This window comes from Oryx dammah, unplaced genomic scaffold (genome assembly GCF_014754425.2).
Source record: "Oryx dammah isolate SB20612 unplaced genomic scaffold, SCBI_Odam_1.1 HiC_scaffold_6, whole genome shotgun sequence".
Taxonomy (NCBI): Eukaryota; Metazoa; Chordata; class Mammalia; order Artiodactyla; family Bovidae; genus Oryx; species Oryx dammah.
In genome coordinates, this window is record NW_024070190.1 from 38713744 (window position 1) to 38740500 (window position 26757).

Sequence of the window (26757 nt, forward strand, 5' to 3'; positions counted from 1 at the left end):
CTTACAATTAATATTCAGAGTTGATTTCTTTTAGGATTGACTGGTTTGATCTCCTTGCAGTCCAAGGGACTCTCAAGAGTCTTCTCTAGCACCAGTTCAAAAGCATCAATTCTTCAGCACTTAGCCTTCTTTATGGTCCAACTCTCACATCCATACATGATTACTGGAAAAACCACAACTTTGACTAGACCAAATTTTTGGCAAGGTGATGTTTCTGCTTTTTAATATGTTGCCTAGGTTGGTAATAGCTTTTCTTCCAAAAAGCAAGTGTCTTTTAATTTCATGGCTGTAGTCACCATCTGTAGTGATTTTGGGGCCCCCCAAAATAAAGCCAGTTACTATTTCCATTGGTTTCCCATCTATTTATCATGAAATGATAGGACCAGATGCTATGATCTTAGTTTTCTGAATGTTTAGTTTTAAGCCAGCTTTTCTACTCTCCTCTTTCACCTTCACCAAGAGGTTCTTTAGTGCCTCTTCCCGTTCTGCCATAAGAGTGGTGTCAGGGGCATGTCTGAAGTTATTGATATTTCCCCTGGAAATCTTGATTCCAGCTTGTGATTTATCCAGCCCATTATTTCACATAATGTACTCTGCATACAAGTTAAATAAGCAGGGTGACAATATACAGCCTTGATATAGTCCTTTCCCAATTTTGAACCAGTCTGTTGTTCCATGTCTAGTTCTAACTGTTGCTTCTTGACCTGTATACAGTTTTCTCAGGAGACAGGTAAGGTGGTCTGGTATCCTCATCTTTTTAAGAATTTTCCACAGTTTCTTGTGATCCACACAGTCAAAGGCTTCAGCGTAGTCAATGAAGCAGAAGTAGATACTTTTCTGGATTTCCCTTGCTTTTTATATGATCCACTGGATGCTGGCAATTTGCCTACACTCCTACTGTGAAATTGCTACTTTCTGCAGCTATTCTGGAGGGTTTATCCTGGTATAAGACCTATAACAAGATTTTAAAGGTGATAAGTCATGTCAGGATAGTAAATTATAAGCAATTTTTCCCAAATTCTTTAACATTGTTCTTACTTATGTTAAAAGAAACAAACCAAAAAGAAAAAAAAAAAAAGCTTGTATCTCTTGCAATATGGTAGAGAGGTTAAGGCAGCAGATTTGAAGTCTGGCTCAAGATAGAACCCAAATCAACCCACTTAGTCCTGTGACCTTGGAAATGTTACTCACTTGCTATGTTCTTCAATTTTATCATTTTTTCACAGGGGAGATGGAAGGATCAAAGAAGATTAACATAATGACTGGCACAAATTAAAACTACAAATAGTATATGTTTTATCATTATAGTCCATAATCCTCTACCTGCAATTTTAAAATCCCCAAAGATCTGAATACTGAAATATTTTCAAAACTTTTGTGCTAAAATTTATTTGGAAAAAAAAAAAAAAAGTTGACCTGAACAGATTCGAAGGTACTTATACTTTATTTAATTTTAATATTCATTCATTTTTACATGGAAATATTACCATTGTTGATTTGGGGGTTCTGCTATATACACAGATTATGTTTCTAAAATCAAGGAAGTTCTGAATTCTGAAATATGTATGATCTCAAGGATTTCATAAGAAAGCCCAAGATTTGGCATCACCGTTTCTTTCACTCACTCAGATTTTGCTTGTTATTCTTAATAAGCCCCAGAATGTCACAGAAATCATTGCTGGGATTTGCTAAAGGTCAGTGCTTATACACTGGCACATTCCCCTGTTCCAAAGATCCTGAGAACATTTGAAATAAGGACGAGATCTCTTCTGCACTTTTGCTGGCATTCATGTCATAAGATTTTCATAAAAGTCATTTAAAAAAACAAGAAAGCATTATCAGAAGTATGAAAATTGACTTGCTTTATGCTGCAAAAACTCTATTTTTTGAATGTCCTTTGCCTCATTTCAAAGTAAGTACTTCGGGCCCCATGGGACACTCAGCTAAGAGCATTGAAGGGACACCATGAGGCAAGGGGAGGGGATGAGTGGTGGTTGGCCTTGTGGCATATGGCCCACCCACTCCCAAGATCCAGCTAGGAACTTTTTAACTGCAGCAACTTTAATATATGTTATTGGAGCTGGACTTACCACTGACTCATTTACAATACTTAAAAAGGCAGAGTATTTTCTGATCTCCCTTACACTCTGGTCTCTTTTGGGAAGTCTTACGAAGCAAGATGGAGAAGGCAATGGCAACCCACTCCAGAACTCTTGCCTAGAAACTCCCATGGACAGAGGAGCCTGATAGGCTGCAGTCCATGGGGTCACGAAGGGTTGGACATGACTGAGCAACTTCACTTTCACTTTCCACTTTCATGCATTGGAGAAGGAATGGCAACCCACTCCAGTGTTCTTGCCTGGAGAATCCCAGGGATGGGGGAGCCTGGTGGGCTGCTATCTATGGGGTCGCATAGAGTCAGACACGACTGAAGCAACTTAGCAGCAGCAGCAGCAGCATGAAGCACAATCCCTGAACATGCAATTCAGGAGCTTTCAGCAGCCACAGACAACAGACTATAGTGTTAATCGCTCGCAGCTCCATGAGTTATTTAAAGCATGCCATGAAAACCACAATTCCTTTCTTCCTCTCGTTGCTGTTTTTGTTTGTTTCTTCTTCACCACTTTCTTTGGGTCTTTCCCTTTTATATGCTTTGCTTCTGGTCTTGTGTATGGTCAAAAGGTCACTGCCCTTCATTCCTATAACCCTGACAGGAGGATGTATTGGTTCTGTATCTGCTGCATAACAAATTACTCCAAAATTTAGTGGTTTGAAACAACAAACATTTTTTTTGGCGGGGTGGGGGAGGGAGGCGGAGTTCTGACTCAGGCTCTCTCATGAGACTGCAGTCAAGATGTCAAGTGAGTTTGCAGTCAACTGAAGGCTTGACTGAGGCTAGAGTATCAGCTTCCAAACACTCATGTGGCTACTAGTCAGAGGTCTTAGTTCATCTCCATATGGGCTTCTCTGTAAGCACTAATTTGGGCTTTCTTACAGCATGGTGGCTGGGTTAAAGGGGCAAGCATGGTGAATGATAGGATCATAAAAGCATATCATCTTTGACGAGCTGTCATCAAAAGCCACACCATATCACATCCACCGCATTCTTTTGGTCAAGGCAGTTGAGAGAATGGGGAATAAACTTTCCTTCTTAATGGGGAGTGACAGATTTCTGCAAGAGAATGTAGAAATGTGGGACTGTTGCTGTGGCAAAATTTTTATAAAATCTTATTTGCCTCATTATGGATTTTCTCAGTTGAGAGTGCTCACATAACACAAGATTTTTGAAGGTACATTCAGGACTGAACTGGATGCAGAAAGAAGAAGTATATAGAGAGAAGGACCACCGGCAGGCTTTGCACTGACTGTAAAGGTAAATGGCTGAGGCTTTCTCCCAGCTCCATCTAGCCATCATGTTTTGAAAATTTATTCCCATTTTATTAGGCTGACTGAAGACACGATCATGTAAATTTGAGACATATATCTTTGCACTTGGTTTCCTTACTTACAATTTCTTTACTCCTATTTTCTATTTAGAAGTTAGGTGTTGAGATCATCATTCTTTATTGCTCAGATGGAATGGCCTGAAATTTATCTTAAAAGTAATTTTTCCCTATGCTGATAGCTGATTAGAAATGAATGATATGAGATCATAGCATATCCTTTTTTCAAAACTTTGATTTTCAAATATAGGCAAAATAGAGGTCAGTTACAGAAATAATGTTAATGCATGAGAAATTACAGGCAAATAATATAAAATGAACTCCATATATCACCTTAGGATGAGATACACTATGTATATCTATGTACATAAAGGATATGCTTTGACAGAGTGTGACTTAAATCCATCAGAAGCATGATTCTTTTTTAAAAAACATCCATTGAGAGAAATGATCCCTCTTTAATCTTACTCTTTTCTTCTCAGATTAGGGCTAGATGTGAAGTTCCATTTAACTAGTTCTGTCCTAAAATGATGGAGAAGGCAATGGCACCCCACTGCAGTACTCTTGCCTGGAAAATCCCATGGATGGAGGAGCCTGGTAGGCTGCAGTCCATGGGGTCACTAACAGTCAGACACGACTGAGCGACTTCACTTTCACTTTTCACTTTTATGCATTGGAGAAGGAAATGGCAACCCACTCCAGTGTTCTTGCCTGCAGAATCCCAGGGACGGGGGAGCCTGGTGGGCTGCCGTCTACGGGGTCGCATAGAGTCGGACACGACTGAAGCGACTTAGCAGCAGCAGCAGCAGTCCTAAAATGAAAGGCTCTTTCTGGAAGCCCTGGGGGTTATGTGCTTTAAGTTTGGCTGATTAAATTAAAAATTCACTTTGAAGAGATCTTGTTTACCTGGAGGACAAGGCAAGAGAAGGACTAGGAAGAATCTGTATCTCTACTGTATTAATCAAACTGTCTAGTTAGGATGTCCATATTGCTGGTGATTAATTCTGTCCTTGATTGACAAAAGCTTCACTAACACTTCTTTATATGTCCTTTGCTACCTATCATCCAAAGCTCTCACTGATCTACTCTGTGCATATGTAATTTGTGTCTATATAAAGCAACACGAACAAGGTACACAGCCAACACAGAAACTGCTCGAGTTTTAAGTTGTGCAGGGAACTGTGTAAAAATATATATTAAACTAAGAAAGAAAACCAAATAAAAGGGTAAAAGGGAAATCCCCTCATACAGGAATAGTGGAATATTTAGCACTTAGAAACTTCTCAATTGTTTACTAAGGAATGTCTAAAAACATGGCTAAAAATTACTCTCCTAACAGGTTCATTAGTTTAGGACCAAGAACAGTTGGACATTCACTTCTGTGGCTTCGGTTTAATTGCTATGACTGGTTGTTGGGACATGTTCTTGCTGCTGCCTGCTCCATGAAGTCTATCTTCCTATTCCCATCTTTTAAGCCCTCCTAATGGCATGGACACGCCCTCAACTCTGGGACATCTGATCTCTACACACTTCCCAGTACATAAAGTCCTTTAGTCCTTTTCAGGATGAATTTCTTGCTTTGCCTCATAGGCTATTCTTCAGGCTTCAGTTCATGCTGTTTCTTCTTTGTTCTTAGAGGCAATACAACATTTATTGAGTGTATCCTATGTACCATGACTACCAAATGAAAGAAAGATCTTAATGGTTGGGTTAATAAGCTTTCACTTTTGAAGATGCAAATGTCTTAGTTTGGGTTATATTAAGAGCCAGTTTTTTTAAAATATTAGCATGCTTGTTTTTGTCCATACTTGTTTTCGTCCATGGAATTCTCTGGGCAAGAATACTGGAGTGGGTAGCCTTTCCCTTCTCCATTTAATTTAATAGTTAAATAAAATCATTGCACTCAAATAGAGGAAGTTGGTCCTAAAAGGGGAGAAAATAATTTCAGATTTTGGTACAGTGTTAGAGATGACAACACATCTGAATAGAGGGCTCTGTGTAATTGATGACAGAGGAAGACCAGAGGTATTTGGTGGTCCAGGGGCAAGGTACCAGACCAACCTTATCTATTAAAAATGTTGCTTCGGGTCAGCCGTGCATTTCAATGACAAAAATGGAAGCTTTCCCTTTTCTACTTCCTTTAATTTTTAAATTTAGCTATGATATTTCCTGCTCTGAAGGCCAACACTATATGTAGTTCTAATTTTCTATAACTGATAGATTAAATTAACCTTTGTGGATCAATATAGGGACACAATCACTATGGATATCTTGGTTCTATGTAACAATTCATTTCTAGGTTCTGATGATCCATTCTAATGTGAACTGTTATTTCTGTTTCCTGCATAATCCCATTTTGTTCTTAATTAAGAGATGAACTTACTAATTCTTAAAACAGGACTTAAAATTTAAGTGGACTTAAAATTCTTTAGTTTTCTGATTGAATTCTTAACTTCTGATATTCTCTTATTGTCTTTCTGCCTGGTGAAACAAAGATTAAGGGAAAAGAAATGACTGTGGTGAGGTTAGGAGTGCTTTATACTAAATAATTCTGGTTCTTCTCTTGTACACATTTCAGGATTGCACTTCTTTTTTTCAGTAGACTTTCATTTTTGTTTCATAACAATATTATGTTAGCATTATGAGGCTCATATATATTATGGGTTGTAAAATTTGAAGATTATAATCAACTAGAATTCCAATTTAAAAGGATCAGTTTGCTTTATGGCATAAATCTCTTTCTCTTAATATACCATCAGAAAGTTCAATCTGAAATTTGATATTAATAATATTGAATAATATTTTAGAAACTAATAGTATAAAAATGGTCGGGATGCTGACCAACCACCCAATCAAAAATCTGAAAATCTAGGAATAATTTACAGTTAGTCCTCTATACCTGTGTTTCAGCATCCATAGATTCAGCTGACTATTGGATTGTGTAATACTTGAACTATTTACTGAAAAACATAAGTGGACCTGCACTAAAGTTCAAATCCACATCATTCTAGAGTCCACTCCTACAGTATACTTAACAATGAGTATCATCTCAAAAAAAAATGGTTGTTAACGATCTCAGTTATCATAATAGGATTGCACTTCTTTTTTTTCTTTGAAGTTAGCTATGGTCATGTGATTTGCTTTGAGTGGTGAAATCAGTAGTCCTGAGATCTGGGCAGAAGTCTGGAGAGCCGTTCTGTGATTTGCCATGTTGTTTGCTTGCCAAGGCCCTCGGGTGGGGGCTGCTCCATCAAGCCCCATCGCCAATCTCCAAAGAACATGCAACATGAGGGAGAAATTAACGTTTGTTGTGTTATGCCCCTGAGATGGGGGAGTGGGGGGTGATTTGTTATTGACATGAACTCAGTCTGTCTGTCATGTCTACATTCTACATTGTCAAAATTATAAAACTAATTAAAGAAACATCAAACTTGATAGCTTGATAGAAAACAACAAAAACAACAAAACACTCCTTTCCACAAAATAAATAGCAACAGACACAAAATTCACCTTGGTAATCAGAACCATGAATCCCTTCAATGTTATCCTCTTGGGGTTAGAAGTAGTTCCATGCTATATGGTCAGTTAAAGAAAGACAGGTGAAGGGACTGCATTGATATTGTGTTGCATATCAGTTACTGTGGCAGAGATGTAAATATTCTTTTGAAATCAGAGTGAGATATTGCTTTATTTTGTTTTTATTTAATATACTGAGTCAATGTGCCAAACAAACTGCCCTGTGGAGTCTTTTAAAATAAGTTCCTAGAAGGCTTTAGAATCTCTGCACTGTTATACCATGGGTATGCTAATCTGGAGTGTAGACAAAAATGTAGTCTTCTCAGGGTGAATGATACAATGGGATTCACATAACCCTCAAAGCCCCACCCCCACTTTTTTTCTTTTTTTTTTGCGCCTATTTTCTAGCTATGCAAATATAAAGATGGTGATTAGGTTAAAGGAAGGAAATGTTGATTAATCACCACAGTTAAAGATTCATGACTTTGACCTGAATATTAACCACATCAAATTCTACTGATTTGAAAGAAGAAAACTCTATCATTGTCAATCATCAAATGTCAAATGTCTAAAACTGCTTGATGTTATGAGTTTTTTAGCTTAATGGGAATCCTTTACCTTCTTTTTAACCTCTATTTTGGGAAATAGCAACAGAAGACATTTCAAAATGAAACCTATATTTATATTGCTACATTGCCATCTTCTAGTTTTGTTTTGTTTTTTTAACTTTGGACAAACTTTTAAAACTCTTCAGCTTCATTTTTCTCATCTGTGCAGTCAAAACCCACTTCAAAAGGGGTAAGGTACTCAACACACCAAATCTGCTTTTTACCACATACCAGACATAAAAATGTCTTTTCTTTTTCTTCTCAGCTCCAAACGTATTCTGATATTATTTAAATTACATTTAGAGTTTAAAAAAAATACAGAAATCTCATTTTAAAAATATGATGGCTATGGATTTTGAATTGCTAACATATCCTTTTCTAATATATTTAAATTTTTTCTTAACATTTACAAATGTTAGACTATGCCCATCTTTTGAGCAGAAGGAAAATAGCTAACTTGACACCAAAGCAAATTAAATGCAAGTGGATAAATTGTTTTCAGTGTAAAACTATAATCTAAGATAAATACAAAAGGTTTCTTCCTGTAAGCCCCTTTGTCTTATAGCAGTTATTCATGAAGCCCTATGCAATAATGACAGAGTAATGAGTCCATTTCTGTGGAAATATACTCATTTCTATTCAGCTTGTTGATTCCCAGGGGAATTACGAATTGCTTTCCTAGTTTAAACACGTAGTTCATGAATCTCAAATTAAAAAAAAAAAAAATGTAGGTGTCAATAACTACCAGTTTACCTTTAGATAGCTAGACAATGGTTCAAACAGTTTGAAAACAAACTGAAGAGATGAAATAGAAATGAAAACTGAACTACTTGTTATTTGTGGAAATTCCTACACTCTCTAAGTAATTCATCTTTCCTAGGATGCAGATAAAATGCAGTTAGGGAGGTTGCAGTGAGAGTCTGGGCCACCACTGTGAAACTGTTATTGACTTTTCACGTGCACAATTTTGTGCCTTGACCAGGCTCATGTTTTTATGAGACACGAATGGCAAGAGTAATCCACAGGGAGTGCCAGCAATTCTGAGGTCCATGGGCAGCCCCAGGATTTATAAATGGTGGGCCCTAAAGCAGGTTGCATGTTGTAAAATCTTCTATTTAAATCCTGTAGAAGCACATTTTCTCTCCAGCTTCCCACAATCCCAGTCACTCCCTCCCATCTTTTATTTGGCTTCTGTACTCATTCACTCTGACTCAGGTCTGGGTATCTGATTTGAGCCCCATCTTCCCCTCTCCTCTGTTACAGGGGAACAAGCATTGATGGACAGTCTCTGCCCTTTTTCGGATCCCCATGTCCTCTCTACCACTCAAGTCCTTTGCTCCTGCCATTACTCCCCCTTTCTCCTGTGAGAATATGGGGATATTCATGAATATTTCACCCCTTTCTCCTGTTTCATGAATATTTCATCTTCTGTTGAACTTTGTTTCATTTAGCATAAAAGCATGTTCTATGTTCTCCCACCTCCATGAAAACAGAATTTCCAGCTTTCCTTTGACTGCACACCCTGCTTCTGTCTCTGTTTTGTTTGGGTGCTTAGTGTCCTCTGCTGAATGCTGGGCAGCTTCTGCCAGGAAATGATGCCATTCATGCCAGGCATGAATGGCACATGGGCACCAGTAAGATATGAGATAAGCTTTATTGTTCACACATTAAACAACAAAAGGACTCACCAAGGAGAAGTGTTCTGGTTTGGTCCAGAGTGAAGCAAAAGCAAAGCAGGGTGGGTAACATTGGATTTTTTGATTTGATAGGAGCCTGGGGTAGGTTGGGGTGGACTGGGGGACCTTGAGGGCTGGATGGGGTTTGTGTGGGGTCAACTTTCCCATCTGCACCAAAGGAGGAAGCATGTGGACTTTCCTATTCAGTCACCCAGACATGAGGCAATAGAGTCAAGGGGGAGGGTTGGAGCATAAGAGCTCTCGGAGATCAAACATGATAAATGGAATCTCTCTTTATTGTGATCTTTCCTTCACCCTTCCTCTTCAGTATAAGCCTTCTCCATTTCTACACTACCACCTAATTTTTAACTCCTTTCCAGTTGCCTTTTTAAACAATATTTTCTAGCTTTATTTTTTAAATATGTATTCATCTGGCTGCTTCAGGTCTTCGCTATGGCATGCAGGGTCTCTAGTTGTGGCATGTGGGATCTAGTTTCTTGACCAGGGGTGGAATGTGGGCTCATTTCATTAGGAACAGGAAGTCTTAGCCACTGGATCACCCAGAAAGGCCCCAAATTGCCTTTTAATCTCTAGTAACTCTACCATATAAGGATTCTTGTCAGAGTCATGAATAGCTTCCATGTCACCAAATCAAATAATTTCTCTATGCTTATCTTACTAGACCTATAAGGCCACTTTATTCTCCTTGTTTCATTCTTGTCTCTCTGTTTCTATAGCATTACACTCCCTAGGTTTTCTCCTATCTCCCTGGTTATTCTTCCCATTCATCTTCATGTGCTACTTCTCTCTGACATGAAATATTGGGGTCATTTAGGACTATGTCCTCCTTCTTCTTTTATATCAGTCACAGAGTCATAGCAGATATCATTTGTTTTTGTGACTTTACATACCTGTATACCATAGATATGACATAAATATATAGTATTTTTATATATGGCAAATTTGTATCTCCATATAGTTATTTCATATAATTTCCAAGCTTAAAGACAGGCTATTTGAAAGTGCTATATGGACTTCTCATAGAAATCCAAAACTTAGAATTCCCCAAGGAAAATTAGATTTCCCTTCCAAAATATGTTTCTTTCAATCTTCTCTGTTTCAGTAAATGACGTCACCAAGTTTCCATGACTGAAGCCAGAAACCCAGACTCTTGACTGGTTATGTCTTCCATTCTCTCACCTTCTACGTATATTCCTTTGGCATGTTTCATTGTTCTGCCCCTCAAAGACAGCTAATCCTACCCATCTGTCTGTCTTTTGTATAGAATAAGCCATCACCAAATCATCATCCTTCTTCCCAGGGCACTATGGGAGCCTCCCAACTCAGCTCCACCTTTCCACTCTTTCTCCATCAAGCCAGCCTTTCAGAGTAGTCAGAGGGATATTTAAACAATAAGTCAGATCACATAACTCTCCTGCTGAAATCTCCCCAGTGGCTTACTGATGTACACAGAGTAAACTCCAGAGTCTGTATCATAGCACATACAATGCCCTCTGTGTGGCTGAAATGATTGGGTGATTATCCTGCATTATACACTATTCTGAGGGCTTTCCAGGTACTCATTTATTCAATCTTCACACCAGCCCTGTGATGTAAATATTACTATATCCATTTTAGCAGAGGAAATGAACCATGGGGGATGTTAAGGATCCTGCCTAAGGAGGCACAACTAAGTGGTGGATCTGGATTCAAATGCAAGCCACTTGACTCCAGGGTTCATCCTGAACCACCACATATGACTACTTCTTGAGAGCAAAGGCATGGACGAAGAAATGAGGCATGAAATGAATGGTCATTCAACCGTTCCTAAACTGATCCAGAGAAGCAAAACCCCTGCTTCACAGGTCAGGACTGAGAAGCTTTGGCAACTCTCTGCAGCACAATTTTTATGCCAGCAATAGGCCTGGGTTTTTCCTTCTTTTTTTTCAACCATACCGTCAGCATAGAGACTTGTGGATTCCAGCTGGAGAGTGTTGTGCTGCTTGCAATTGGCATGGGGAGCATAGCAACGATAAAATGAGACCCAGTGCATTGCAGTGTGTCATGTATCTGCCATGGGCAATTAGCAGAATTGAATCCACCTTCCTTGTCTAGATATAAAGTTCCACCTTTGTGGCCAGCACCAATTTTTTTTTTTTTTTTTTGCACTTCCACAGTTCATTCTTCTGGACATGTCAGTAAATCATTAACATTGAGTCCTGTTCTGTAGGAGACAAAGTGTGGGATACAGATTGAACTAGAACTAGTTTCTGCCTTGAAGATAAGAGGAAGAGATAGAAACTTTGTTACTAAATATAACAAAAGTCAATTCATGGAAATGTTATTTAAAATGCACAAAAATTTGTCAGAGCACAGAGGAGAAGGGAATTAATTCTTCTAGAGGTAATGCAGTGGTTTCATGGAGTGGGTAATGGGCATTTATGAATTCAACAAATATTTGAATTTTTGGCTCTGGACTGGGTGCATCATCCATTTCATGGGATTTATCAGTTTAAGTCAGATAAGCAAAGAAAAGATCATCTCTTGACTGTAGTCAATATTTATTTCCCAAGACTGAGAAAATTTTTCTAATTTGGTAATCCTACTTGCTTAAAACACCCTCCTATCTTCATGGTGTGTATGTCCTTAGTTAATCAGTCCTGTCTGACTTTTGTGACTCCATGGACTATAGCCTACCAGGCTCCTCTGTTCATGATATTCTCCCATGCAAGAATACGAGAGTGTGTTCAGTTCAGTTTAGTCGCTCAGTCATGTCCAACTCTTTGTGAGCCCATGGACTGCAGCACACCAGACCTCCCTGTCCATCACCAACTCCCAGAGCATACTCAAACTCATGTCCATTGAATCAGTGATGCCATCCAACCATCTCATCCTCATCCTCTGCCTTCTCCTCCCGCCTTCAATCTTTCCCAGCATCAGGGTCTTTTCCAATGAGCCAGTTCTTCACATTAGGTGGCCAAAGTATTGGCACTTCAGCTTCAGCATCAGTCCTTCCAAAGAATATTCAGGATTGATTTCCTTTAAGATTGACTGGTTTGATCTGCTTGCTGTTCAAGGGACTCTCAAGAGTCTTCTCCAGCACCACAGTTCAAAAGCATCCCCTTTTCCAAAGGATCTTCCTGACCTGGGGGTGGAAGCCTGGTCTTTAGCATTGTAGATTGATTCTTTACCATCTGAGCCACCAGGAAAGCCTCTGTCTTGCTGGGAAAAGGCAGAAATGAGAAAGGATGGAGTCAGTTGCTTCTGCTCTGTTTTGGAGAGAGATGTCTAGGAATAAACTGCTCTTGATCATCAGGTAGTGAGACTATTAATACACATGTGATATTCTGGAAATTCTTGTTGGGACATGAAATTATAATTGTTACAGTAAAATAATCCTGTATGCAGGCTTTGAAACATTTTGAAAATAGTCTCTTTTGAAAATTTCTGTTTAGCATTTTCTTATTAAATGAATAATTTGCATTTCCTCCAAACTTCTTCCAGTATATTCCATAATTGCATAGTACCTTTGAGTAGTTGAAATGAGAAACATCTGCTATGCTGTGCTTTTGAACTAGACATAGTAGTTATTCTGGGAAGAAGTCAGGAGATAAAAAAACAAAATAACTGCTAAGACAAAAGAATAAATTTTTAAAAAGCAACCTGGTGTGTGATACACTTAGAATATCATTCACATCAAGCTCCTGACCTTCAAAAAATATTTTGTTGTAGACTGCTGGGTTTGGAGTGGGGAAAAGAAGTACAGGGAAGATGTTTGAAGAGTCTTATAAGTGCTGTTTTTGGAGATAATCTAACAGAGAGTGCTGTTGCTTCAGTTCCTAATTTCTAGGTTCATTTGTTCAGACGTGATAGTCCAAGATTCATGATGTTGATTTAGCTGAACTCGCCTGATTAGCATGATAGCCTCCTTCAGCCTCATCAGCCTGAAAAGAGTGTTCTTGGGCATGCGTGGTTTGGTATAGTTCAGTAACTTTTCAGAAACCTAAATTTTCTGGATGATATACTTGCCCTTCATGAAATTCATTTTACCTGTCCCCACAAGTATCTGTGGGGTGGTCAGGAATGAAAACTCAACCCATAGAGTGTAATATTGAATGCTATGAATTGGTTCTGAACACTTTGGATTCAGAAAAATCTAACTGAATTCTGTGAATGTTCTCACTTGTAGTGTGAACTTCGGAAAGTTATTTAATGTCTCTAAACCTTAGTTGCTTTAGGTACACACTGAGACAAAAATCTTACAGTGATGAGAAGATAAAATGAGATAATCTATGTAAAGTAGCATTTGTCATATGGTTAGTTCTTTGTCCAGCAGAGGGAAAAGTATAGTGACAAGTAATCCTGGGGTCAGAATCGATCCTAATAATTTCTACTGATGGTCCTAGTTAACCTGGCTGAGTGGGGAGAGTGACACCACGTCATGCCACTTAGATCCCTCTTAAAGAACCCGGCAGTTACACTTAAGTGGTTGGCAGTGCTGACTGCTGACAGCTCAGAACTGCATCCCTTTCTGAGAATTACCCTCTAATGAAAAAGGCTGCTTACTTGAGGCTATTCCCCTCTCAGGGAGCAGCCCTTATCCAGCAATTGGTCACTATTGGGCAGTACTAAAGCCCATACTCCTTGCCTCAATAAAAACACCCTTGGAAGATTTCCAAGTTTTAGAACTTTTTGATTGAGTGACTGAGGCAACTGTTGCAACTGCATCTCCATTTGTCTTCTCCTTCTGTTCAACCCTGTCATATGGTTGCTTCCTAAGAGCTGTTCCTGAGAACATAGCCCATTAAGCCTTCTGCATGCATATCTCAGCATCTTAGAGTTTTCAGGACACCTAGAGAGACAGGAGGCACCTCCCACCTCCATCTTCCCACACCATTTTGTGTTGTATTGTTTCTGAGAGAAGGGATATAAATTTCCAGAGGTGGAGCTTCCCAGAGACAGCTGAGGGCATTTGGTGATAACAACAGTCCACAGAAGACTATTTTGCTGGTATTATCAAAATGGTCTTTTTCTTTCCTCTGTATATTTCAGGCTTCCCCAAGCTTTTCTGTATTTTTTGTCCACACAGTTTGGTTCACTCCAGATTAATTCCCTGCTTTTCTTCCTCTACCTGGGTGATCAGAGCTAGGAGCTAGACAGAAGACAGCAGCTCCTGACATCAATTCCACATGTTCCTTCATCCCACTGTCCTTTAAGAGAAGGTGACAGACACTTTATTAAAACAGCATAAAAAGAAACTGATGAAGAAATGGAATGTGAGTCCTTAAAAGACTGCCTGTCTGTTGGGCTTTGATTTTGAAGTGGCTTGAGTACTACCTGGCAGGACCACAATAGACTTTTGAAACGACAAAAAAAGGAAGCTCACGTTTGTTAAAGCTGTAACTAGCTTGAATCAATGCCAGACTGCCAAAGTCTGGCTGACTTTAGGCTACTCCCAGGTCTTCTAGCCTCAGAGGTTTTCCCTGATAAATAAATTAAATATTTTATTTATTTTAAAATAAATCATATAAACAAATTCTTGTCAATTGCTCCTTCGCCACATGCAGGGCACTGCTTCTGTCATTCTGATGTTTGGAAAGAACCATTCCTGCCTTTTAAAATTCTTGGATTTGGCTGGAGTCACAAGAGATATTGCATAAAACTTTAGCCACACAATTTCAAATATTCTGAAATTAATTATAAAATCAAGATAGCTTTCAAATCATATGACAGGCAAGCCACCATCACCATGTACTGCAACTGCCTTAGAACACAACCTTTACAAGGTGATCAGATTCTTAGTATTGCAGTTAACGCAAGTGAACATTCTTACATTTTACATTTTCTCTCTCTCTATCTCTCTTTTTTGTTTTGAACATTCTTGAATAACCTAGTTTGTTTTCTAGACAATTAAGGACAAAGTGAGCGAAATGCTATAGTCAGTGTCTAGTTTGATGCATGTCCTCCTGTGAATGATACCACATGTCAGGGGGGAAGTGTCTGTTTTCATATAGCAGTATTTTCCTTTGGTAATCCACCTCATAAAATCTATCAGCAACTATCGGACTCTTAAATCTTTCTAAGTGTTATGTATTATGGAAAGTAGAAAAGTTATTAAACTTGTGCCCATAGGGAGATATGAATCATAAAAATTCAATCAACTAGAATTAAAAGCTTCAGATTTATAATTTATGTTGAGATGAGCAACACTAAAAACATAAACGTACTAAAATCAAAAAACAGTTAATGAAGTCATCTTTAGCTTTCAGAATAGTTTGTATTTGAGAACATTCCTAACTGTACAGGAATGAATTATAAGTCTTGTTATGTAATTTAGACCAAATTAATTAACCAAATGAAGGCATATTAACCAAATTAACCAAAGAAGGCATAATTTGCAAAAGAAAAATATATTTTTAATGTTTTTAAAACCCATTGTTACTGTTTATTTTAAGCAGAATTTCTTCTTGTCAAATAAAATTTTACCTGAAATCCAATTTAAAACAGGTGAATAAAATCATGATTTAATCAAATATAGTTCCTAAAGTACATTTAGTAAAATACTTCTGATAGGACATTGTGGTTCTCTATTTAGGTGTCTATATGCTTCTGTGAACTCGTGGAAGAAAAAGCATTGTGCCTTATTGACTCAGCGTCTAGAATTCTTCCTGGCCCTTAGGAGTTGTTATGCGCAAGGTCCCAGTCCCCAGAACTGAGAGAACAAGACATCCACAGCAATGCAAACGCAAAAAGGGAATTTATTGCTAGCTCGAGCCAGGGCCCAAGTCACATCCAGCACAGTGGAGTGGAACAAGGGCCCCGAGCCCTGAATTACAGCAGTATTTATAGGTTTAAGACAAAGACAGGGAGTTGGCAGGGACGGATTGGTTGCAAGGGTTCCTTAGCATCTACTAATTGGCTAGATTTTAGTGCACGCGGGCTCTCTTAGGGAGTTTTCATCCTCGTCCTGATAAGCTTGAACCAGGCTACAGGGAGTACACTGATTGGTCGAGTCCTGGCGGCCGGCAGAGGATGATCTCAGCTCCTCCTTGGCAATAACTCAGCCCCTCTGTAAAGGAGACTTAGGCCTACCTTGGCCCCTTGAATCCTGTCATGGCGCCTGTTTGGTCCTAACAGGGGTCAGAGGGAAAAAAAAAAAGTGTGTTTTTCACACATGGGCTGAGTAAACGTGTGAGTCACCAATAGTCTCGCTCTCAGTGAAATCATGAGTTAGTCAGTAATGGATTAGATCTATTGGCACTTCAGTGTTATTGATTGCTTGCTTTTATGCACAGATTGTTCAGCATTTCTTTTGCTCAAAGGGTTGTCTTTCTAGAATCCCCCACAAAGAATATAATTTGAATAATCACACACTTGTCTGTAGTAGTGAGGGTGGACCCTGAGAGGGTGGTTAGTGGCTCTCTTGATACAATCTGCCTTCTTAAATCTCTGTGATCCTAATTAAATCAATCATCCTTCTTAATGGGTCAGATGATTAAGGCAACAAACCCATTCTTCCTAAAGCAGATTGATTTAATGGAAGTTAGGAAACCTAAGGGGATTGACTTAATTGGGGTCAAGAAACCTAAGGAATTTTGGTGGTCTAATGAATGACAGGAGATTTAGGAAGACAATAGATTTAATGGGGCCATGATATTTAAGAGAGCTGTTTTAATCAATGTGATTCACTTAATTAATGGTGACTGACTTAATCAATAGAGGTCACATGATTTAGGGTGCTGATTAAATGCATTGCAGTCACGTGATTACAAGCAGCCAGACTGAAACGTTGGTAGTTTAAGGGGACTGATGGAATAAAAAGCAATCCAATGATTTAAGTGGATTTAACAGATTAGGAAAGCTGATTAATTTGGCTCAGATGGTAAACCGTCTGCCTACAATGTGGGAGATCTGGGTTTGATCCCTGGGTTGGGAAGATATCCTGTAGAAGGAAACAGCAACCCACTCCAGTACTCTTGCCTGGAGAATCCCACGGAGGGAGGAGCCAGGTAGGCTACAGTCCATGGGGTCGCAGAGAGTCAGACACGACTGAGCGACTGAACTGAACTGAATCTCGTTAAAGCAATCTGCCTTCTTAATCCTCCTGAACCCCATTAAATTAATCAGCTTTCCTAATATGTTAATGCCACTGTTGAAGAAAGTGAAAGTGAAGTCGCTTAGTTGTGTCCAACTCTTTGCAACCCCATGAATCACAGCACGCCAGGCCTCCCTGTCCATCACCAACTCCCAGAGTTCACCCAAACTCACATCCATCGAGTCAGTGATGCCATCCAGGCATCTCATCCTCTGTCGTCCCCTTCTCCTCCTGCCCCCAATCCCTCCCAGCATCAGAGTCTTTTCCAATGAGTCAACTCTTCGCATGAGGTGGCCAAAGTACTGGAGTTTCAGCTTTAGTATCTTTCCTTCCAAAGAACACCCAGGACTGATCTCCTTTAGAATGGACTGGTTGGATCTCCTTGCAGTCCAAAGGACTCTCAAGAGTCTTCTCCAACACCACAGTTCAAAAGCATCAATTCTTTGGTGCTCAGCTTTCTTCACAGTCCAACTCTCACATCCATACATGACCACTGGAAAAACCATAGCCTTGACTAGACAGACCTTTGTTGGCAAAGTAATGTCTCTGCTTTTCAATATGCTATCTAGCTTGGTCATAACTTTCCTTCCAAGGAGTAAACATCTTTTGATTTCATGGCTGCAATCACCATCTGCAGTGATTCTGGAGCCCAGAAAAATAAAGTCTGACACTGTTTCCACTGTTTCCCCATCTATTTCCCATAATGGGATTAGGAAACCTAAATGGCTTGATTGCTATAATGAGTGTCAGGATTTAAGAAGGGTGATTGATTTAATGGGGGGTCTGGATATGTAACGAGACTGATTTCATCAATTGGAGTCACATGATATAAGGGGCTAATTTGACATAAGGGAGTCTGGTGACAAGGCAGTACAGACTGAATCTTGGAGTCACCTAATTTATAGGGGCTGGTTTAAAATAGAAGTCTCCTGATTCAAGGGGCTTATTGAATCCACCAGAGTATCTCCCTCCACCAAGGGGGACAACACTCTCCCATAATTGTGGCATGTGCCCAGTGGGTGGCCCTGTTCATGGGTGTAGTATATTGCTTAATTGATGGAGTTAAGCCATTATTTAACTTGACTTCTTCCAACTGAAGTTTATTGGCAAACTCAGAGGGACATCCAAGGCAGACTGTATCATTTTTTTCTGAGCCTTTCAAGAGGGCATGGAAGTGTACCAGTGCAACTGTGGGAGGCAAGGGGATGACAGTAATTAACTTATATAAAAGACATTTTGAAGCACCTTCTTACTCTTTTATGAAGTTTTGGAAAATCTGAATCATGTGAGCCCCTAATTAAGCCATAACAGGAACATGTAATCCATGGGGTTCATGCAGTCCTTGGGGTCACAAAGACTCAGACAGGACTGGGCCACTGAACAACAACAGGAATATAAATGGACAGAAAATGTTAAGAAATAGCAAATCAGATTAGCTCAGAAATGGAAAGATTTAGAATATAATAATTATTTTGTCAAATTAACAAACAAAACCCATGATTAAGAAGTGCTGCATTCTCCATGAAAACTGACATTTTCCAGTCCTATGGCCATTGCTGTTTTTCAGACTTGCTGACATATTGAGTGCAGCACTTTAACAGCATTGTCTTTTAGGATTTGAAATGATTCACTGGATTTCCATCACCTCCACTAGCTTTGTTCCTTGTAGTGCTTCCTAAGGCCCACTTGACTTCCCTCTCCAGAATGTCTGGCTCTAAGTGAGTGACCCCATCATCATGGTTATCTGGGTCATTATGATCTTTCTTATATAGTTATTCTGTATATTCTTATCACCTTGTCTTAATCTTTTCTGCTCCTATTAGGTTCTTACCACTTCTGTCCTTTATCTTGCCCATCCTTGCTTGAATTATTCCCAAATTTTGTGTTCATTCTAGAAGGTGTTGTAGGTCTTCATAGAACCAGTCAACTTTAGATTCTTCAACATCAGTGATGGGATCAAAGAGGTAGTTTGAAATAAACATGTTTCTTTTCAGTATCTATTACTATCTAATGGACTATATAATATACTTTTTATTTTGTTTATGTCTGTCTCCTTCAACTGGAAATGTAAGCTCCATGAGGGTAAGGGTTTTTTTCTGTTTGATCTGTTTGTTTGCTTCTATATCCCCAAAGCTTAGAATAATATGTATAAAATGATAAGCACTCAGTAAATATGTTCTGAATGAATTAACTGTTTAGTAGGATACATTATAGCCATACCAAATACAATAGAAAGTGGCATCAAAAAGACTACTTAATCCTATGTTCTTTGAAATGCCTTCAGTGATATTCCTCTTAAGCTAATTTATTTTGCTTCTGGAATTGAAGGTAATTATGAAAGTAGAAACCAAGTATTTATTGAGACAAAATACTAAATTATGTATTGTTTGCCATTGGACTTTTAGATTCTCTCTATTTCAAGAGTACCATCATCCTAGAATTGTTGTCATATATTATCATATTTCCATAAGAATAAGAATCCCCATTTTTAATATTGAAAGCAAGATTTGCCACTAAACTATGAAGTGAAAATATAACAATTGCTTCAGTTCAGTTCAGTCACTCAGTCGTGTCCGACTCTTTGCGACCCCATGAATCACAGCATGCCAGGCCTCCCTGTCCATCACCAACTCCCAGAGTTCACTCAGACTCACGTTCATCAAGTCAGTGATGCCATCCAGCCATCTCATCCTCTGTCGTCCCCTTCTCCTCCTGCCCCCAATCCCTCCCAGCATCAGAGTCTTTTCCAATGAGTCAACTCTTCACATGAGGTGGCCAAAGTACTGGAGTTTCAGCTTTAGCATCAGTCCTTCCAAAGAAATCCCAGGGCTGATCTCCTTCAGAATGGACTGGTTGGATCTCCTTGAAGTCCATGGGACCCTCAAGAGTCTTCTCCAACACCACAATTCAAAAGCATCAATTCTCCGGCGCTCAGCCTTCTTCACAGTCCAACTCTCACATCCATACATGACCACTGGAAAAACCATAGCCTTGACTAGACAGCCCTTTGTTGGCAAAGTAATGTCTCTGCTTTTCAATATGCTATCTAGGTTGGTCATAACTTTCCTTCCAGGGAGTAAGCATCTTTTAATTTAATGGCTGAAATCACCACCTGCAGTGATTTTGGAGCCCCAAAAAATAAAGTCTGACACTGTTTCCACTGTTTCCCCATCCATTTGCCATGAAGTGATGGGACCAGATGCCATGATCTTCGTTTTCTGAATGTTGAGCTTGAAGCCAACTTTTTAACTCTCCACTTTCACTTTCATCAAGAGGATTTTTAGTTCCCATTCACTTTCTGCCATAAGGGTGGTGTCATCTGCATATCTGAGGTTATTGATATTTCTCCCAGCAATCTTGATTCCAGCTTGTGTTTCTTCCAGCCCAGTGTTTCTCATGATGTACTCTGCATATAAGTTAAATAAGCAGGATGACAATATACAGCCTTTATGTACTCCTTTTCCTATTTGGAACAAGTCTGTTGTTCCATGTCCAGTTCTAACTGTTGCTTCTTGACCTGCATATAGGTTTCTCAAGAGGCGGGTCAGGTGGTCTGATATTCCCATCTCTTTCAGAATTTTGCACAGATTATTGTGATACTGAACATTAAATCAACCTACATTTATAAACTTTTTTCAAACCCCAAATACTCACATACATAAAAACAGTTAGAAATCAGTTTAACCAGCAACATCACAATATTCTCAATGGAATTGATATTTAATTTATTGTAAGATTTTATTTGATAAGAAACTTTTTAAAGTCAGGTATCAGTATAGACCAATATCTTTGAAGTATGGATTTCCTGATTAAATTATTAAATAGATCTTATATATTGATTGCTCATGCTTAAGTTTTAACAATGTTAAAGATATGATTTTAACAAAGTGCTTGATTTTGCTACAAATAATGGACTGTAGCCCACCAGCCTCCTCTGTCCATGGGAATTCTCCACACAAGAATACAGGACTGGGTTGCCTTCCTCCAGGGGATCTTCCTGACCCAGAGATCGAACCAGCATCTCTTATGTCTCTTCATTGAAGGCAGGTTCTTTACCACTAGCACCATCTGAGAAACTCTAAAACAGTCCTACATAAAAAACTGGCCACCTATTCATTTCTTTCTCTTTCCACATCATTTCCATTCCCCTCCTCAAAGAGACACATTAATGCAAGCTTTTGAAAATGTATCTTCAGACCACTTTCTATTCATCTATATGTATGTTTTTATATATATTCCCCTTGGTGATCACATCCTTGTCATGGCAAAGGAGCTTGCATAACTCAATGAAGCTATGAGGCATGCTGTGAAGGACCATCCAAGACACATTGGTCATAGTGAAGAGTTCTGACAAAGTGCAGTCCCCTGGAGGAGGAAATGACAACCCTCTGCAGTGTTCTTGCCTGGAGAGCCCCATGTACAGTGTGAAAAGACAAAAAGATATGACACCCCAAGGTGATCCCCTTAGGTTGGAAGGTGTCCAACATGCTACAGGGGGAGAGCAGAGAAGTAGCTCCAGTAGGAATGAAGAGGCTGGGCCCAAGCAGAAATGATGTTCAGCTGTGGATATGTCTGGTGGTGAAAGTAAAGGCTGATGCTGTAAAAACAATATAACATAGGAACCTAGAATATTAGGTCCATGAATCAAGGTGAATTGGATGTGGTCAAGCAGGAGATGGTAAGATTGAACATCAACATTCTAGGAATCAGTGAAGTAAAATGAATGGGAATGGGCAAATTTAATTCAGATGATCTCATATCTACTGTTGAGGGCAAGAATTCATTAGAAGAAATGAAGTAGCCCTCACAGGCAACAGAAGAGTCCAAAATGCAGTACTTGGGTGATCTCAAAAACGGCCGAATGATTTCTGCCAGCAGAATGATTTTAATTCATTTCCAAGGCAAACCACTTAACATCAGAGTAATCCAAGACTATGCCCCATCACTGATGCTGAAGAATCTAAAGTTGACTGGTTCTATGAAGACCTACAACACCTTCTAGAATGAACACAAGATTTGGGAACAATTCAAGTAAGGATGGGCAAGATAAAGAACAGAAGTAGTAAGGACCTAACAGGAGCAGAAAAGATTAAGATGAGGTGATAAGAATATATAGAAGAACTATATAAAAAAGGTCATAATGACCCAGATAACCATGATGAAGTGGTCACTCACTTAGAGCCAGACATTCTGGAGAGGGAAGTCAAGTGGGCCTTAGTTCCACTACAAGGATCAAAGCTAGTGGAGGTGATGGAAATCCAGTGAGTCATTTGAAATCCTAAAAGATGATGCTGTTAAAGTGCTGTATTCAGTATGTCAGCAAGTTTGAAAAACAGCAATGGCCATAGGACTGGAAAATGTCAGTTTTCATTCCAGTCCCCCAAAATGGCAGTGTCAAAGAATGTTCAACCTACTGTACAATTGTGCATTTCACATGCTAGCAAGGTTATGCTCAAGATTCTTCAACCAAAGCTTCAGTAGTACATGAACTGAGAACTTCCAGATGTACCAACTGGATTTAGAAAAGGCAGAGGAATCAGAGATCAAGTTGCTGACATTTGCTCTCTCATGGAGAAAGTAAGGGAATTCCAAGAAAACATCTACCTCTGCTTCACTGACTATACTGAAGTCTTTGACTGTGGATCACAACAACTAAGGAAATTTCTTAAAGATATGGGAATACCAGACCACCTAACTTGTTTCCTGAGAAACCTGTATGCAGGCCAGGAAGCAACAATTAGAACTGGACATGGAACAATGGACTGGGTCCAAATTGGGAAAGGAGTATGTCAAGGCTGTATATTGTCACCCTGCTTATTTAACTTATATGCAGAGTACATCATTCAAAATGCTACAATCACAAGATTGCTGAGAGAAATATCAAGTCCCAGATATGCAGGTGAAACCACTCTAATGGCAGAAAGTGAAGAGGAATTAAGCCTCTTGATGAAGTCTGTATAGTCAAAGCTATAGTTTTTCTAGTAGTCATCTACAGATGTGAAAGTTGGACCACAAAGTAGGCTGAGCATAGAGGAAATGATGCTTTCAAATTGTAATGCTGGAGAAGACTCTTGAGAGTCGCTTGTACTGCAAGATCAAGCCAGTCAATTCTAAAGAAAATCAACCCTGAATATTAATTGGAAGGACTGATGCTAAAGCTAAAGCTCCAGTTCTTTGGCCACCTGATGTGAAGAGCTTACTCACTGGAAAAGACCCTGATGCTGGGAAAGATTGGAGGCAAAATGATAGAAGGTAGCAGAGGATGATATAGCAACACTATCTCAATGGAAATTAATTTAAGCAAACTCTGGGAAAGAATGGAGGTCAGAGGAGCCTGGCATGCTACAGTGCATGGGGTCACAAAAAATTGGACATGATATAGCAAAAATAACATTTTATACATTTAGATGTATGATGGACAGGGAGGCCTGGCGTGCTGCAGTCCATGGGGTCACAGAGAGTCAGACATGACTGAACGGCTGGACTGAACTGATACATTTAGAAGTTTTAAAAATGGATGGGAATTTTCTCCTTTTGTTGTTTTTATTCTTGGACTTTTAACTTGGTAATGTATTGAGACTCTCTTTATAAACCACTATTTATATATTTCCATGGTTCTTTTACTGGTTATATAGTAGTGTGTTGAGTGGAATGTGTCTAGTTCGTAAAAAATCCATTTTTAGTCTTTTCCTTCCTCCTCGATTTTGTGAAACAAATGATGAATTGTTATGAATATGTTTCCTTTCAATAAATCAACTTTATGAAGCCTGTGTAATAAGATTATGGATCTTAAAAAGGACTGGAGAGGGGATACTGTGCATGGTTTGTGACTTTAGAAAGGTCATAGCTCTTAGTGAAAACATTTTGTAGTGTTCATATTATCAGTAGTTGTTGAGTAGAGCACTGGTTTATTTGACAGCCTAGCAATCTAGGCTGAAAGCTTATTGAGTGATTACTAGATTGGAAAGACTGTCAAATAATTATTGTATTTTTATTATAGTTAATAAATATTTATTTTAAAATATGTGGAAATAAAGAATGTTATTTCATACCATGAAGATATAACTTTTGTTTTCCTTTGGGTGCATTTCTTTCAATATTTTTTTTAGTTATATATTATTGTAGATATGTAAGTCTGACTTCTGAAACCAAACTTTCTCATTTCAAATACTAGTTCTATTTGTAAGCTGTGTATTTTAAGTTTCATGAGCATTGTAAACCTCAGTTTCTTCACTTATAAGGTGGGATGGTGGTTGAACATCCCTCCTAGAGTTGTGAGAATCTAATAACATATATAGATGCAAGTCATTAAATCTTGCATACAGTATGTACTCAATAAATTATGTAAACAATTTTGAACATAATGCACATAATTAGGTACCTTCTTTACTCATTTAGTATGTTATGATGAGCCCCAGGTCATTAAGATAGTCTCCTTAATTAATTTTTATAACAAAATAGTATTTCATTGTATGATCAGGTGATATATTACATATTTTATGTAACGATCCGTTATTCTTAGGCAGTTAAACTAGTTAAAATTTTATACTCTTGAAAATAACAGATTTATAGATAGTTTCTATATTATTTTCTGTTTTTAACAAATTGAATGGCTAAAGTCAATAATATGTAGTCCACATTAAGGATATTGATGTGCTATGCTGTGCTTAGTCACTAGTTCTGTCAGACTCCCTATGACCCCATGGACTGTAGCCCACCAGGCTCCTCTGTTCATGGGGATTCTCCAGGCAAGAATACTGGAGTGGGTTGCCATGCCCTCCTCCAGGGTATCTTCCCAACCCAGGGATCGAACCCAGGTCTCCCTCATTGCAGGCAGATTCTTTACCTGCTGAGCCATCAGGGAAGCCCAAGGATTTTGGTACGTTTCCAAATTGAACAATGGGATTTAATGGATTTCAAAATTCCTGTTTTTAAAATTCTTTCAGTTATTTTAAATAAAATGATTTGTATCTATTCCTGATTTATTTCTTATTGGATGAAAATATTTAACATTGCAAAACAATAGTTTTCACAGATTAAATACATGGTATAAATGATGGACCTAACAGAAATAGAGGATATTAAGAAGAGGTGGCAAGAATACACAGAAGAACTATACAAAAGAGATTTTAATGACTCAGATAATCATGATGGTGTGATCACTTACCTAGAGCCAGGAGAGCTGGGAGTGTGAAGTCAGGTGGGCCTTAGGAATCATCACTACAAACAAAGCTAGTGGAAGTGATGGAATTCAGGCTGAGCTATTTCAAATCCTAAAAGGTGATGCTGTGAAAGTGCTGCACTCAATATGCCAGCAAGTTTGGAAGACTCAGCAGTGGCCACAGGACTGGAAAAGGTCAGTTTTAATTCCAATCCCAAAGAAAGGCATTGCCAAAGAATGTTCAAACTACTGTACAATTGCTCTCATCTCACATGCTAGCAAAGCAATGCTGAAAATTCTCTAAGCTAGGCTTCAACAGTATGTAAACTGAGAACTTCCAGATGTTCAAGCTGAATTTAGAAAGCACAAAGGAACCACAAACCAAATTGCCAACATCCATTGGATCATATAAAAAGCAAGAGAATTCCAGAAAAACATCTACTTCTGCTTCATTGACTACACTAAAGTCTTTGACTGTGTGGATCACAACAAACTGTGGAAAACTCTTAAAGAGATGGGAATACCAGACCACCTGACCTGCCTCGTGAGTAATCTGTATGCAGGTCAAGAAGCAATAGTTAGAACTGGACAAGGAACAACGGACTGGTTCTAAATTGGGAAAGGAGTATGCCAAGGCTGCATATTGTCACCCTGCTTATTTAACTTCCATGCAGAGTACATCATACAAAATGCCAGGCTGGAGGAAGCACAAGCTGGAATCAAGATTGCTGGGAGAAATATCAATAACGTCAGATATGCAGATGACATCACCCTAATGGTAGAAAGGGAAGAAGAAATAGAGAGCCTCTTGATGAAAGTGAAAGAGGAGAGTGGAAAAGCCGGCTTAAAACTCAGCATTCAAAAAACTAAGATTATGGCATCTGGTCCCATCACTTCATGGCAAATAGATGGGGAAACAATGGAAACAGTGACAGACATTCTCTTGGGCTCCAAAATCACTGTGAATGGTGACTTCAGCCATGAAATTAAAAGATGCTTGCTCCTTGGAAGAAAAGCTATGACCAACCTAAACAGCATCTTAAAAAGCAGAGACATTACTTTGCCTATAATTTCCATATAGTCCAAGCTATGGTTTTTCCAGTAGTCATGCATGGATGTAAGAGATGGACTATAAAGAAAGCTGAACACCGACAAATTTTTGCTTTTTAACTGTGGTGTTGGAGAAGACTCTTGAGAGTCTCTTGGACAACTAGGAGATCAAACCAGTCAACTCTAAAGGAAATCAATCCTGAATATT

The 26757-nt window shown here is 38.8% G+C and overlaps 1 long non-coding RNA gene across 1 annotated transcript; it reads right to left on the reverse strand.

Moving 5' to 3' along the window:
* Positions 1–1905: 1905 nt before the first annotated feature.
* Positions 1906–13280, reverse strand: LOC120865222. The gene is made up of 3 exons (XR_005721332.1): positions 13269–13280; positions 12043–12057; positions 1906–2096 (listed from the first exon to the last, which is right to left on the reverse strand). It is a non-coding gene; the product is annotated as an uncharacterized LOC120865222 (long non-coding RNA).
* Between the last annotated feature and the right edge of the window lie 13477 nt (positions 13281–26757).